Here is a 17,142-nt window from a genome sequence, read left to right on the forward strand (position 1 = left end):
ATTTCTTCTAGATTTTTCAGTTTGCTGGCATATATTTTCTCATAATACTCGTAATAGTCTCTAATGATTCTTTGAATTTCTGTGGTATCAGTTGTAATGTCTCCTTTTTCATCTCTGATTTTATTGATTTGGCCCTTCTCTCTTTTTTAATTCGTCTATTTAAAGGATTGTTAATTTTGTTTATCTTTTCAAAAAGACAACTTTTTGTTTCGTAGGTCTTTTGTACTTTTTTTATTTGTTGAGATGGAGTCTCGCTGTGTTGCCAGGCTGGAGTGCAGTGGCACAATCTTGGCTCACTGCAACCTCTGGCTCCCTGGTTCAAGCAATTCTCCTGCCTCAGGCTTTCAAGTAGCTGGGATTACAGGCAGGTGCCACCATGCCCAACTAATTTTTGCATTTTTAGTAGAGATGGGGTTTCACCATGTTGGCCAGGATAGTTTTGAGCTCTTGACCTTTTGATCCACCTACCTCGGCTTCCCGGTGCTGGGATTACAGGCACAAGCCACCGTGCCTGCCCAGTTTTTTGTACTTTTTTAGTCTCAATTTTATGTATTTCTCTTCCGGTCATTATTATTTCTTTTCTTCTACTAATATTTTGGTTTGTTCTTGCTTTTCTAGTTCTTTAAGATGCATTGTTATTCTAAAATTATTTATTCATTTATTAATATTTATTTTTAAAAATAGAGACAGGGTCTTGCCATGTTGCCCACACTGGTCTTAAACTCCTGGCCTCAAGTGATTCTCCTGCCTTGACTTCCCAAAGTGCCAGGATTACAGACATTAGCTACGGCAACTGGTCCTTTCCACTTTTTTGATATAGACATTTTTTGCTGTAATCCCCACTCTGAATACTGCTTTTAGGGTATCACATCGGTTTTGGTATGTTGTGTTTCTATTTTTATTTGTTTGAAAAAATTTTAAATTTTCCTTTTTATTTCTTCATTTACCCAATAGTCATTCAGGAGCATTTTGCTTAATTTCCCTGTCTTTGTATAGTTTTCAAAGTTCCTTTTATTATTAATTTCTAGTTTTATTCCATTGTGGTCAGAAAAGATATTTGCGGCTAGGCATGGTGACTCACACCTGTAATGCCAGCCCTTTGAGAGACTGAGGAAGGTGGATCACTTGAGCGCTGGAGTTTGAGACCAACCCTGGGCAACATAGTGAGTGCCCATTTCTGCAGAAAATTTTTAAAAATTAGCCAGGCATAGTGGCACGTGCCTATAGTCTGAGCTACTCAGGAGGCTGGGTCAGAAGGATCCCTTGAACCCAGGAGCTGAAGGTTGCAGTGAGCTATGATCATCCCACTGTACTCCAACCTGGGTGACACAGTGAGATCTTGTCTCTGTAAGAAATAAAAATAAAAAATATTAAAAAAGGAAAAAAAAGCCAGGGCTGGGCATGGTGGCTCATGCCTGTACTCTTAGCACTTTGGGGGACTGAGGCTGGTGGATTACTTGAGCCCAGAAGTTTGAGACCATCCTGGGAAACATGGTGAAACACTGTCTCTACAAAAAATACAAACATTAGCTGGACATGATGGCTCATGCCTGTAGTCCCAGCTACTTGGGACCCTGAGATGGGAGGATCCCTTGAGCCTGGGACCTCAATGCTGCAGTGAGCTGTGATTGTGCCACTGCATTCCAGCATGGGTGACAGAGTGAAACCCCGTCTCAAAAAAAGAAAATGAAAACGCAAAAAAGAAACAATGCTTGGTATAATTTCTTTCTTTTTTTGGGGGGGGATGGAGTCTCACTGTGTCACCAGGCTGGAGTGCAGTGGGATGATCTTGGCTCTGCCTCCCGGGTCCAAGTGATTCTCCTGCCTAAGCCTCCCTAGCAGCTGGGACTATAGGCGTCTGTCACCATGGCTAGCTAATATTTGTATTTTTAGTAGAGCTGGGGTTTCACCACATTGACCAGGCTGGTCTTGAACTCCTGACCTTGTGATCTGCCTGCCTCAGCCTCCCAAAGGGCTGAGATTATAGTTGTGAGCCACCATACCTGGCCCATGATTTCTCTTTTTTAAAAAAAGTTTGTTGAGATTTGTTTTGTGGCCTAACATATGGTCTGTCCTTGAGAATGTTCTATGTGCTAAAGAGAAGAATGTGTATTTGGTAACGGTTAGATGAAATGTTCTGTAAATGTCTATTAGCTCTATTTGGTCTATCGTGCAGATTAAGTTCAATGTTTCTTTGTTGATTTTCTGTCTAGGTGATCTGTCCAATGTCAAAAATGGGAGGTTGAAGTCCACAGTTATAATTGTATTAGAGTGTATCTCCCTCATTAGCTCTGATAACATTTGCCTTATGTGTCTGGGTGCTCCAGCATTGGGTCCATATATATTTACAATTGTTATATCCTCTTGCTGAATTGACCCCTTTATCCATATATAATGATCTTCATCTCTTTTTACAGTTTTTGTCTTGAAGTCTCTTTTATCTGATGTAAGCGTAGCTACTCCTGCTCTTTTTTGGGTTCCATTTGCATGGAATATCTTTTTCTGTACTTTAATTTTCAATCTACGTCTTTATAGGTAAAATGAGTTTCCAATAGGCAACATATGGTTAGGTCTTGTTTTTCTACCCACTCAGCCACTCTATGTCTTTTGATTAAATACTACGGATTTACATTCCGTATTATTACTGACAGGTAGTGACTTACTAGTACCATTTGTTGTTTGTTTTCTAGTTGTTTTGTTGGTCTTCTCTTCCATCTTTTCTGTCTTCCTTTGTGTGAAGGTAATTTTCTCTGGTAGTATGTTTTGGTTTCTTGCTTTTTGTTTTCTGTGTTCTATTATGGGTTTTGTGTGTACGTGTGTGTGTGTGTGTGTGTGTGTGTGTGTGTGTGTGTGGTTACCAGGAGGCTTACAAATAACAGAGTCAACTTTTTGACTTTTTGTTGTCTCTAGAGCTTTTTATATTGTCTATCTCTTAAAAATTGTTGTAGTTATGCCAGGCGCGGTGGCTCACGCCTGTAATCCCAGCACTTTGGGAGGCTGAGGCAGGTGGATCACAGGGTCGAGAGATCGAGACCATCCTGGTCAACATAGTGAAACCCCGTCTCTACTAAAAATACAAAAAATTAGCTGGGCGTGGTGGCACGTGCCTGTAATCCCAGCTACTCAGGAGGCTGAGGCAGGAGAATTGCCTGAACCCAGGAGGCAGAGGTTGCGGTGAGCCGAGATCGTGCCATTGCACTCCAGCCTGGGTAACAAGAGCGAAACTCCGTCTCAAAAAAAAAAAAAAAAAAAATTGTTGTAGTTATAGTTGTTGATAGATTTGTAGTCTTCCTTCTAAAGATATGAGTGGTTTATATACCAAAGTTACAGGGCTAGAGTATTCTGTATTTGTCTGTGTACTTACTATTACCAGTGAGTTTTATATCTTCAGATGATTTCTTGTTGCTCATTAATATCCTTCTCTTTCAGACTGAAGAATTCCCTTTAGCATTTCTTGTAAGACAGGTCTGGTGTTGATAAAATCCCTAAGCTTTTGTTTGTCTGGGAAAGTATTTCTCCTTCATGTTTGAAGGATAATTTTGCTGGATATAATGTTCTAGGTTGAAAGTTTTTTTTTCTTCAGCACGTTGAATATGTAATTCTACTCCCTCTTGGTCTGTAAGGTTTTTGCTGAGAAGTCTGCTACCAGATATATTGGAGCTCCATTGTATGTTATTTGCTTCTTTTCTCTTGCCACTTTTAGGATCCTTTCTTCCTTTTTTTTTTTTTTAAAGATGGGGTTTCACCATAATGGCCAGGCTTGTCTTGAACTCCTGACCTCAGCCTCCCAAATTGCTAGGATTACAGGCATGAGCCACCGCACCTGGCACAGGATCCTTTCTTTATCCCTGACCTTTGAGAGTTTGGGTCAGGCATAGTGGCTCATGCCTGTAATCTAGCATTTTGGGAGGCTGAGTGGAGAGAATCAGTTGAGCCAAGGAGTTTGAGATCAGCCTAGGCAACATAGCAACACCCCATCTCTACAAAAGCTTTAAAAAATTAGCTGGGCATGGTGGTGAATGCTTGTAGTCCTGGCTCCTTGGGAGGCTAAGGCAGGAGGATTGCTTAAGCCTGGGAAGTTGAGGCTGCAGTAAGCCATGATTGGGCCACACACTCCAGCCTGGGCAACAGAGTGGGATCATGTCTCAAATTAAAAAAAAATAAAAGGAAGAGAGAGAGTTTGATTATTACATCCCTCTTATTTGGATTATATCTACTTGGTGTTCTTTGGCCTTCCTATACCTGGATATTCACATCTTTCTCTAGGTTTAGAAAGTTTTCTGTTACTATTTCTTTGAATAAACTTTCTGGCTCAATCTCTTTCTCTACATCCTTTTTAAGGCAAATAACTCTTAGATTTGCCCTTTGGAGGCTATTGTCTAGATGTTGTGGGCATGCTTCATTTGTTTCTTAATTCATTTTTTTTCTTTTTTCTCTTTTGATTGTATTTTCATGTAAGCTGTCTTCAAGCTCACTAATTCTTTCTTCTGCTGTTGACTCTGATGGACGCATTTTTAAATTTATTTATTTATTTATTTATTTATTTATTTATTTATTTTTGAGATGGAGACTTACCAGGCTGGAACCCAGTGGCACGGTCTCCACTAACTGCAACCTCCACCTCCCGGGGTCAAGTGATTCTTCCACCTCAGCCTCCCAAGTAGCTGGGACTGCAGGCGAATGCCAAACACCTGGCTAATTTTTGTATTTTTAGTAGAGACGGGGTTTCACCATGTTGGCCAGGATGGTCTCGATCTCTTGATCTTGTGATCCACCCGCCTCGGCCTCCCAAAGTGCTGGGATTACAGGCGTGAGCCACCACGCCCGACCTTTCAATTTATTAATTGAATTTTTCAGCTCCAGAATTTCTACTTTTTAAAAAATTATTTCAATTTCTTTGTTAAATTTCTCTGATAGGATTCCAGATTTCTTCTCTGTGTTATCTAGAAGTTTGTTGAGCTTCCTGAAGACAGCTATTTCTAATTCCCTGTCTAAAAACTAAATACTTCCGTCACTCCAGGATCAGTCACTGGTTCCTTATTTAGTGTGTTCAGTGAGGTCAAAAATATTCCTGAATGTTCTTGATGTTTGTAGACATTTTAAAAACTACATCTATCTATCTATCTTATATATAATTTTTTTCCTCCTGCCTCAGCCACAGTGCCCAGCTAGTGGACATTTGTTGATGTCTGGGCATTGAGGAGTTCAGTATTTGTTCCAATCTTTGCAGTCTGGGCTTGTTTGTACCTATTCTTCTTAAAAAGGCTTTCCATGAGTTTGAAGAATAGTTTCACTGCCCTAAAAACTCTGACATTTTTAGGTTGATGTCTAACATGTTCATTGTAAATGGAATAGTTGCAAAGGATACAATTTCTGGAGTACTATAAACATTGACTTTTTTTTTTTTTTTTTTTTTTGAGACGGAGTTTCGCCCTTGTTACCCAGGCTGGAGTGCAATGGCGCGATCTTGGCTCACCGCAACCTCCGCCTCCTGGGCTCAGGCAATTCTCCTGCCTCAGCCTCCTGAGTAGCTGGGATTACAGGCACGAGCCACCATGCCCAGCTAATTTTTTGCACTTTTTTAGTAGAGACGGGGTTTCACCATGTTGACCAGGATGGTCTCGATCTCTCGACCTCGTGATCCACCCGCCTCAGCCTCCCAAAGTGCTGGGATTACAGGCTTGAGCCACCGTGCCCGGCTCAACATTGACATTTAAAAACACAACTACTGTAACACTCTTCTCTTATACCATCTAAATACTAGGAATCTAAGTACCTTCACAATTTTTTAACTTTTTATTTTGAAATAATTCCAGATTTACAGAAAGATTACAAGAATACTACCAAGAATTTCCATATACCCTCACTTAGATTCCTCAGATGTTAACCTTTTATCGCATTTGCTCGGTCTACCTACCTACCTACCTATCTCTTTATTCCCAAATACAGTGTAGATTTCCTAAAAACAAGGACATTCTCTTACAGAACCACAATATAAACATCATAATCAGGAAACTAACACTGATATTTACACTAAATGGTCTTATTTAAATTTTTCCAATTGTCCTAATAACATTCATTATAGGCAAAGAAAATCTAGGACCATGAGTTACCTTCAGTTGTTATGTGTCAGCTCTTCTTTACAACTGAAACAGCTCCTCAGTCTTTCCTTATCTTTTATGACCTTGACATTTTAAAGAATACAGTCAGGTCACTTCATGGAATATCCTTTAATTTGGGTTTGTTTGATGTTTCCTTGTGATTAATTCAAGTTATGCATTTTTTGGCAGGAATACCAGATAAATGACGTTTTTTTTTTTTTAGACGGAGTTTCGCTCTTGTTACCCAGGCTGGAGTGCAATGGCGCGATCTCGGCTCACCACAACCTCCGCCTCCTGGGTTCAGGCAATTCTCCTGCCTCAGCCTCCTGAGTAGCTGGGATTACAGGCATGCACCAGCATGCCCAGCTAATTTTTTGTATTTTTAGTAGAGACGGGGTTTCACCATGTTGACCAGAATGGTCTCGATCACTTGACCTTGTGATCCACCCGCCTTGGCCTCCCAAAGCGCTGGGATTACAGGCTTGAGCCACCGCGCCCAGCATTTTCTTGATATTTTAAGAAAATTGAATCATATAAAATGCTCAGTTAAAACCACAAAATGCAACCAGGCGCAGTTGTTCATGCCTGTAATCTCAGCACTTTGCGGGGCCGAGGCAGGTAGATCCCTTGAGCCCAGAAGTTTGAGACCAGCCTAGGCAACATAGTGAAATCCTGTTTCTACAAAAAAATATATACACAAAAATTAGCCAGGCATGGTGGCATGCACCTATAGTCCCAGCTGCTCAGGTGGCTGAGGTGGGAGGATCGCCTGGACCCGGGAGGTCCAGGCTACAGTGAGCTGTGATCGTGTCACTGCACTCCAGCCTGGGCAACAGAGTGAGACCCTGTTTCACAAAAAAAAAAAAAAAAAAAAAAAAGAAAGAGAAAATAAAAGATTGGAAGTCAAAATGGGAACAAAGAGGAAGGGCAATGAATAGGAAACAATAATAAATATGGTAGATATTAATCCAACTATATCAATAATCACCTTAAATGTCAATGGTCTAAATATACTGATTAAAAGATTTTCATAGTGGATCAAAAACAACACACAACTACCAATTCCTACAAAGAACCCACTTTAGGCTAGGCATGGTGACTCACACCGATAATCCTAGCACTTTGGGCTGCTGAGGCGGGCAGATCACTTGAAGTCAGGAGTTCGAGACCAGCCCGGCCAAAATGGTGAAATTTCTACTAAAAATACAAAAATTAGCCAAGTGTGGTGGTGTGCACCTGTAATCCCAGCTGCTCAAAAAACAGAGGCAGGAGAATTGCTTGAACCTGGGAGGCGGAGGTTGCAGTGAGCTGAGATAGTGCCATTGCACTCCAGCCTGGGCAACAAGAGTGAAACTCTATCTCAATAAATAAATAAATAAAATAAAATAAAATAATAAAATCATAGCACAAACACCAGGAGTGTATCCTAATGGAAACTGCAGACTTTGGGTGATAATGATGTGTCAATGTAGTTTCATTGATTGTAACAAAGGCACCATTCTGGTGCAGGATGCTGATAGTGGGAATAGCTGCGCATGTGTGGCCAGAGGGGTACCTGGAAATTTTCTGTACTTTCTACTCAATTTTTCTGTGAACCTAAAACTGCCATAAAAATGTTGCTTGCAGGCCGGGCGCGGTGGCTCAAGCCTGTAATCCCAGCACTTTGGGAGGCTGAGGCAGGTGGATCACGAGGTCAAGAGATCGAGACCATTCTGGTCAACATGGTGAAACCCCGTCTCTACTAAAAATACAAAAAATTAGCTGGGCATGGTGGCACATGCCTGTAATCCCAGCTACTCAGGAGACTGAGGCAGGAGAATTGCCTGAACCCAGGAGGCGGAGGTTGCGGTGAGCCGAGATCGCGCCATTGCACTCCAGCCTGGGTAACAAGAGCGAAACTCCGTCTCAAAAAAAAAAAAAAGAAGTCTAAGAGTTTTGGGGGATGTTGGCAGTCTCTCCATATAGAAATTCTTCCCCAGATTCCAAAGAGAAGCTTTGAAAGAAATTACTGAAGTCAAGATTTCAGATATAACTTCTTCACTGCCCATGGTGAGTATGGGGGAGGGCTAGGACTGAGATGGGAAGTAGGAGGGAATAAAAGGGAGATTGAGCTGTCTGGAGAGACAAGAAGGTAAAGATTCAACGAGGGAAGCTAAGAAGTCACAGACCAGAAGAGAGAGACAGAGGCAAAGGAGAAAGAAATGTATGGATAACAGATCTCAAATCTAGTTTAACCCTCACTTCTTTCCCCACCTCCCACCCCACACATGCCAGGCTTTGACATAAGGAATTTAGAGAAGAAAAAAGGTGTGGTCTGCTCTTTCATTCAGTCCAGTATCTGTTGAGCATTCCTTTTTTATGCAAATAGAGCAGAAGAAAGGAGCTTGAAATGGACAGTTATCTCCAGTTTATCTGGCTGCACAATGCAGAGATGATTCTCTTTCAGGACGGGAGAGGCGGTGGGTGGGAGGAGGAGAGAAGTGGGAACGTAATGATGATGGGGATGGGTTAATGAATGGGAGACTGGAGTTTTAAATCACAGTAGTTCTTCTTCCTTTATCTGTGGTTTCAGTTACCTGAGGTCGACCACTCTCTGAAATTATTAAATGAAAAATTCCAGAAACAAACAATTCATACGTTTAAAATTGCTTGTTGTTCTGAGTAGCAGGGGAAGATCTCAAGCGATTCCATTCCGCCCTGCCCAGGAGGAATCATTCCTTTGACTCATCCCTTTGTCCGGCATCTCCACTGTCTATGCTACCCCTCATTAGACACTTGGTAAAGGTCTCAGTTATCAGATCAACTGTTGTCGTATCACAGTGCTTATGTTCAAGTAAGCCTTATTTTACTTAATAATGGCCTTATTTTACTTAGTAAGTGCTAAAGTAGTGATGCTGGGATATTGTTATGATTGTTCTATTTTATTATTACTTTTAAACTCTTACTGTGCATAATTTATAAACTTTATCATAGGTATGTATGTATAGGAAAAAAATAGCATATATAGGGTCTGATACTATTCAAAGTTTCAGGAATCCATTGAGCATCTTGAAATGTACCCCTTGGATAAGAGAAGACTATATATATATTATATATATTATAATATATAAATATATAATTTTTTTTTTTGAGATGGAGTCTCACTCTGTCACTCAGGCTGGAGTGCAGTGGCGGGATCTAGGCTCACTGCAAACACTGCCTGCTGGGTTCAAGCAATTCTCCTGCCTCAGCCTCCTGAATAGCTGGGACCACAGGTAAGGCCACCATGCTTGGCTAATTTTTTGTATTTTTTTTTTTTTTTGAGACGGAGTTTTGCTCTTGTTGCCCAGGCTGGAGTGCAATGGTGTGCTCTCAGCTCACCGCAACCTCCGCCTCCTGGGTTCAGGCAATTCTCCTGCCTCAGCCTCCTGAGTAGCTGGGATTACAGGCACACGCCACCATGCCCAGCTAATTTTTTGTATTTTTAGTAGAGACGGGGTTTCACCATGTTGACCAGGATGGTCTCGATCTCTTGACCTCGTGATCCACCCGCCTCGGCCTCCCAAAGTGCTGGGATTACAGGCTTGAGCCACCGCGCCCGGCCAATTTTTTGTATTTTTAGTAGAGACGGGGTTTCACCATGCTGGCCAGGCTTGTCTAGAACTCCTGACCTCATGATCCACCTGCCTTGGCCTCCCAAAGTGCTAGGATTACAGGCGTGAGCACCTGCGTCCAGCCAAAAAGAGGACTATTGTATATTGAATGACTAGAAGACAAATGAGCCCACCCAAGATATAGTTTAGGCACAGAGAAGGGAAATGTGACAAAACCGAGTTGAAGGCAGTGACTTGGAGGATGATGGAATAGTTTCGTGTTTGTGCCCCCACTGAGTTTCGGATTATTCAACTGACCAGTCATCTGTTGTTTAGAGCCTCTTTCTTTCCCAAGACTGTGTTGACTTGCTTAGAGATTCCAGGTTCCTTCCCTTATGTTCGTGCTGGGAATTCAGCAGTGGAAGCTCTGTGTAGTTGCCTTCTGTTGGAATTAGCAATAGAATCTCACAAATGGTTTAAGCCCCGCTGTGTCTTTTGTCTACTTCTGGAGTGAATCCCAAGAGGCGTTGGAACTTTACTTTTGCTGTTTCCCCATTTTTTCCTTCTGATTCCTTCAGTTTCTGATTATTGACTAGGGCTGTTTGTGACTCATCTAATTTGTATCTTGGCCTGTATCCTGTTCCATAGCCTGTCCATGAACACAGGGGATCGAACCCTAGGTCAGGCTGGGCTGTACTGCTGAGAGGGCAGCCCACACATTCAAGTTGAATTTGTGCAGGGTGGTGAGCTTCCCCTTGGGTAGGTAGCACCCTTGGTTAGGGGCCTGGTTTCATGGTTTGACTACTAGTGATCTCTGCTGGGTGGCTGTTGGGATCTAGTCTCTGATGGGTGAGAGAAGACAGAAAATCTGGTTTGTTAGCTCTTTTTTTTTTTTTTTTTTTGAGATGGAGTCTTGCTCTGTTGCCCAAGCCATAGTGCAATGGCTTGATCTTGGCTCACTACAACCTCTGCCTGCCTCCTTCGTTCAAGCAATTCTCCTGCCTCAGCCTCCCGAGCAGCTGGGATTACAGGCACCTGCCACCATGCCTGGCTAGTTTTTGTATTTTTTAGTAGAGACAGGGTTTCACCATGTTGGCCAGGCTGGTCTCAAACTCCTGACCTCAGGTGATCCACCCGCCTCAGCCTCCCAAAGTGCTGGGATTACAGGTGTGAACCACCTCACCGATGTTTTTTGTTTTTTGTTTGTTTTTTGAGATGCAATTTCAGTCTTGTTGCCCAAGCTGGAGTGCAATTGTGCGATCTCTGCTCGCTGCAACCTCTGCCTCCTGGGTTCAAGGGATTCTCCTGCCTCAGCTTCCCAGGTAGCTGAGATTCCAGGCACAGGCCACCATACCTGGCTAATTTTTGTATTTTTAGTAGAAATGGGGTTTCACCAGGCTGGGAGCGGTGGCTCACGCCTGTAATCCCAGCACTTTGGGAGGCCGAGGCTGGTGGATCACGAGGTCAAGAGATCGAGACCATCCTGGTCAACATGGTGAAACCCCGTCTCTACTAAAAATACAAAAATTAGCTGGGCATGGTGGCGTGTGCCTGTAATCCCAGCTACTCAGGAAGCTGAGGCAGGAGAATTGCCTGAACCCAGGAGGCGGAGGTTTTGGTGAGCCGAGATCGCGCCCTTTCACTCCAGCCTGGGTAACAAGAGCGAAACTCCGTCTCAAAACACACACACACACACACACACACAAGAAATGGAGTTTCACCATGTTAGCCAGGCTGGTCTCCAACTCCTGACCTCAGGTGATCTACCCACCTCGGCCTCCCAAAGTGATGGGATTACAGGCGTGAGCCACCATGCCCTGCTTGTTAGCTCTTTTTGTGTGACAGATTATTTATTTGTGAGATCAAATTATTTAAACTCTTTTGTGCCCAATGGGAAAAGAGCCCTCTGAGGTCTGTCTGAACGGGTAAGTTTTTGTGGTTCTGTGGCTACTGACTGTCGAACAGTTATAAAGCTGAAGCTGCAAACTCTGGGGTCTCTAGGCCTATAAATGAGAAAAGCCTTAAATCTCATTGTGTGAGTGGGGAAAATTTTTCTACCTCCTGAGGGTATTAACAAATTACATTATAAAGATTTAAATTAAAGGGGCTTTGTCCTGATTGGTTTATAGAGACCAGTAAGAGCTTTTTTAAATCCAATTTTGCCAAAACTCCCAGAAAACAAAGACGCTGAACTCCTAATACTTTAAATGGGATAAGCAAAACAAAACAAAAACCTTTCTCATAGAAACTGCCAGCTCAGAAGCAATTTTATACAACAATCCAAGGTTCATGTAATTGAGAAGGGTTTAATCCTTGGACAAGTCAGACTGATTTGATAATTTTGCCCTAAAAACTAACATCTTTTTCCTGATTTTACCAGTGTAGAGTATAAAACAAACATATGGCAGCAAATCACTGCCATGTGTGTACCTACGCAACAATCTTGCATGTTCTTCACATGTAACCCAAAACCTAAAATGCAATTAAAAAACACAACAGTCGGGCAAGGTGGCTCACGCCTGTAATCCCAGCACTTTGGGAGGCTGAAGCGGGTGGATCACAAGGTCAAGAGATCGAGACCATCCTGGTCAACATGGTGAAAACCTGTCTCTACTAAAGATACAAAAAATTAGCTGGTCATGGTGGCGCGTGCCTGTAATCCCAGCTACTCAGGAGGCTGAGGCAGGAGAATTGCCTGAACCCAGGAGGCAGAGGTTGCGGTGAGCCGAGATCACGCCATTGCACTCCAGCCTGGGTAACGAGGGAAACTCTGTCTCAAAAAACAAAACAAAACAAAACAAAACAAACAAAAAAACCCAAACATATGTTTCAGTTTCTTTGATTTTTTTTTTAACTATACCTCCTGGAATAGTATTAGTTTATTTGATTTTTGTTTGTTTGTTTGTTTGTTTGTTTGTTTTTGGAGATGGAGTCTTGCTCTTGTTACCCAGGCTGGAGTGCAATGGAGCGATCTCGGCTCACCGCAACCTCCGCCTCCTGGGTTCAAGCAATTCTCCTTCCTCAGCCTCCCTAGTAGCTGGCATTACAGGTGTGCACCATCATGCCCAGCTAATTTTTGTATTTTTAGTAGATATGGGGTTTCACCATGTTGGCCAGGCTAGTCTCAAAGTCCTGACCTTGTGATCCACCCACCTCAGCTTCCCAAAGGGCTGGGATTACAGGCGTGAGTCACCATGCCTGGCCTACACTTTCTTAAAATGGCAATGATGAACACACTCATGAAAATGACCCAGAGGTTAAGCCACTCCATAATACAGAAAAGTAAATAAAAATAGATAGACTATACATGGTGATCCATGCTTGAGCATTCTATCTTAATTAGAAATTATCCAGTTACCCCAAAATTATTATTTAATATTTGACTTAAGGCCGGGCGTGGTGGCTCAAGCCTGTAATCCCAGCACTTTGGGAGGCTAAGGCGGGTGGATCACGAGGTCAAGAGATCAAGACCATCGTGGTCAACATGGTGAAACCCCGTCTCTACTAAAAATACAAAAAAATTAGCCAGGCGTGGTGGCACGTGCCTGTGATCCCAGCTACTCGGGAGGCTGAGGCAGGAGAATTGCCTGAAGCCAGGAGGCGGAGGTTGCGGTGAGCCGAGATTGCGCCATTGCACTCCAGCCTGGGTAACAAGAGTGAAACTCCGTCTCAAAAAAAAAAAAAAAAAAAAAAAAAATTGACTTATGTTTTAAAATTAGCTAAAGAAGTAAAGAAAAGTTAGCTAAAGATCTTGGGGATTATATTTAAACCGATGTATTACAGAACCTAACTACTATTTATATAAAAAATTGGTCAGGGTCTCACCTCGCCTGTAATCCCAGCACTTTGGGAGGCCTTGACCTCTTGGGCTTAATTAATCTTCCTGCTTCAGGCTTCCTAACAGCTGGCACCACCATTCCCAGCTTTTTTTTTTTTTCAAATGGTTTGTAGAGATGAAAAAGTCTCACTGTGTTGTCCAGGTTGGTTTCAAACTCCTGGGCTGAAGCGATCCACCTGCCTCAGCCTCCTAAAGCACTAAAATTACAGGCATGAGCCACCTTGCCCAGTCTATGTTTTTCTTAATCTTACTATCTCAAATTAGGTATCTATCATTCCCATGAATGTTTTTATGTCTTTATTACATATGCTGATGTATCCATAAACAATTTCTACTATTTTGCGTTTCTTTTTGGGACAGTCTCACTCTGTCGCCCAGGCTGAAGTGCAGTGGCACAATCTTGGCTCACTGCAACCTCCGCCTCCCAGGTTCAAGTGATTCTTCTGCCTCAGCCCCCCGAGTAGCTGGGACTACAGGTGAGCATCACCACACCTGGCTAATTTTTGTATTTTTAGTAGAGATGGGATTTTACCATATTGGCCAGGCAGGTCTCAAACTCATGACCTCATGATCCACCTGCCTCAGTCTCCCAAAGTGCTGGGATTACAGGTGTGAGCCACCACGCCCCGCCTTATTTTGCATATTTTAAAGCATTTTGTAAATGCTGTTACATTGCATGAATTCCTTTGCAATTTGCTTTTTTTCTTTGAGCTTATCTTTTTAAACCTTTTTATTTGGGAATAATTTTAGGTTTACAGGAAAGTTGCAAAAGTAATACAGAGAGTTACTGTATGCCTTTCAGTCAGCTTCTAATGTTAACACCATACGTAACTGTGGTACAGTTATCAAAACTAAGAAATAAACATTGGAACAATACTATTAACTAAACTACAGACTTTATTCAGATTTCACCAGTTTTTCCACTAATGTTCTTTTCCAGGAGATACCACATTACGCTTAGCAGATTGCATTTTTGAGATGATGACACATGACATTCTAATTCATTCATTCTAACTGAAGTTGGAATCCCTTTGTTTGACCATACCACCAAGCACTTATTCTCCCATCCAAAGGTATTTAGGTGGTCTCCAAATTTCTTTTACTGTTACAAACAATGGTGTCCTTGTCTTGAAATTCTGTCCTTATCTTCTTTACACTGTCAGGAAACAGAGAGCATCTATCTATAATTTGTGATGAAGTCTAAGACTGTACCTTCAAAACCTGGCTCTAACTTTTTCTTCTAGCCTCATCTTCATCTCCTGCCAAAGCTCCAGGTTCATGACTGGTTTTTCTAGCTCTCGCCAATGTTTTCTTTTTCTTTCTTTTCTCTTTGCTAGCATCAGGGTCTCTGTTTGCCCAGGCTGGAGTACAGTGGCACGAACCTAGCTCACTTTAACCTTGAACTCCTGGGCTCAAGCAATCCTCCCACCTTAGTCTCCCAAGTACTAGGACTACAGGCACTTGCAACCATGCCTGGCTATTTTTATTTTTAACTTTTGTAGAGACGGGATTTTGCTTTGTTGCCCAGGCTGGTCTGGAGCTCCTGGGCTCAAGCAGTCTTCCTGCCTCAGCCTTGCAAAGTGCTGGGATTACGGATGTGAGCCGCCACACCCAGCCTTGAGCCTACCCTTTTCTGGACTTCTTTCTTACCCCACCAGCAGCCCCAGCAGTGTCTATTTGAATGCTGTGCAATTTAAGAGTGTAATAGGGTTCGTAAGGAAAGCTTGGACTGGGCATGAAAGAGACTTAGCTTCATGTCTATCTACCTCTTCATTTGACAAAGGGTTTCTAATTATCTCCCATGTGGCAGACACGGTGCTAGGTACCCAGAGGTTTGTCCTTAGACTCTGCCCTTTTCACTCCGCATCTCAGGGAATCTTGTTCATTGTAACAGTTCCAACAATGAAATCCATAACTCCAGCCCAGACTTTGCTTCTTCAGCTCCTAACTCATATATCTAACTGCTTCCTGGACATTCCCACGTCTCATAGGTAACCTCAAAGTCAATTTGTCCAAAAATTAGTTCATGGCTGGGTGCTGTGGCTCATGCCTGTAATCCCAGCACTTTGAGAGGCTGAAGTGGGAGGATCCCTTGAGCGCAAGGGTTCAAGAAATTTCAAGACAGCTTCTTTCAATTTCTGTAGCTATCCAGTTGGAGACATGAAATTTGCAAACTGCTGTTAACCACAGACCACACTTTGCTTAGCACCAAAGAGGCAACGGAACAGAATGTACATATGTGGTCCTTAGAATAGGAGGGCCGAAGGCAGAAAAAGGTTCTTTTAAGCAAACACATAATAACCACAGCATCAATAACTACAAAAGCAATCAGTTCTCTGTACTGAGATGTGGGTAACCCAGGGCAGAGTGCAAAGGAGGCACTCAGGTCAGCCTGGGTGTCAGGGAAGGCACAAGACAGGTAGGATTGGGTGGAGGAAGCACTAGTGACCAGTGGGAAGGACACTCCAGGCAGAGAAACAAGTTCTGGAGACATTCAGCAGCATATGGGTTAAGGGAAGGCCTTTCCTGTGATTTGATGGCTGCTTCTCTCTGAGCATCACCAGTAGTTTCCAAGTGTATAAAATGAATATGATGATCCTTTCTGTGAAACACAAAAAGGTGAGAAAGCATGAACCGTGCCTGTTACAAGCCTGTTACTTGCTAATGTTGCTCTTTTGTGTGTAAAATATACAGGAGTCAGAGCTGCCACAGACAGTGTAGTGTAGCACTTTGCGGGGGAGAGCTCGCTGACCCAGGACTGGAGCCCAGAATGACCAGGGTTCTGGGAGGAACAGTGAAAATGGCAGTGGGGTGGGCAGCACACCTGCCCCTGAGTCATTCCCAGGCCCAGGCCCAGCCCCTGAGTCACCCTAGGCCCAGAGACACACATACAGTGTGTCTCTAGGATGGACTGTCAGTGGAGGATGCGGTGCAGTGTAAAGTTGGGGGAGGAGGCAGGACCCCAGGGCAAATTCCAGAATGCCCCAGGCATTCCGGATGTCCACACAAAAACCGGCTCAGAATTAAAAGACTGAAAGGTGGGGCTGGCTCCTTCCTATTTTGATATGCTTTGAGGCACTTGATAAAGATGTTAATGGGATCATTCATAAATCATGAAACTAATCCTCCGAGGTGCTGATAGCTAATGAAGCACGTGAGAATCAGGAAGATTAAATCACAGATTTCAAAATCTCAGGCTGGAATTTAATCCCAGACCTTGAGTCCAGAATCATCTCAAGCAGATGGCATGGTTCGAAACATATCCCAACTGCAGTACTCACATGGAAGTGAATTCCCAGTGGTCCTTGCAGTTCACCCAAAGACGACTCCTGGGAATGGGGCACGGAAATGGGAGGCCAGGGTGCAGCAAAGGCTTCCTGGAGCAGGTGACCCTAAGGGAGAGTAGCCTATAATAAACACTCATTAAATGTTAGTAAAACAAATGGAGTTAGTAGATGAAGAAATGGAGGAAGAGCATTCCAGACAGAGATAATACAGGGCCATCTGGCAGGGTCAAGAAGACTTTCAGCCCCTTGGCACACTAAAGTGGGCAGTGGTAGCAGTCTGTCCACATGCAGGCTAGAAGGGGTGCGTATCTATAAAAGACTTAACAATAATAGATTCAACTAAA

The sequence above is a fragment of the Saimiri boliviensis genome, chromosome 11 (assembly GCF_048565385.1).
Source record: "Saimiri boliviensis isolate mSaiBol1 chromosome 11, mSaiBol1.pri, whole genome shotgun sequence".
Classification (NCBI taxonomy): Eukaryota; Metazoa; Chordata; class Mammalia; order Primates; family Cebidae; genus Saimiri; species Saimiri boliviensis.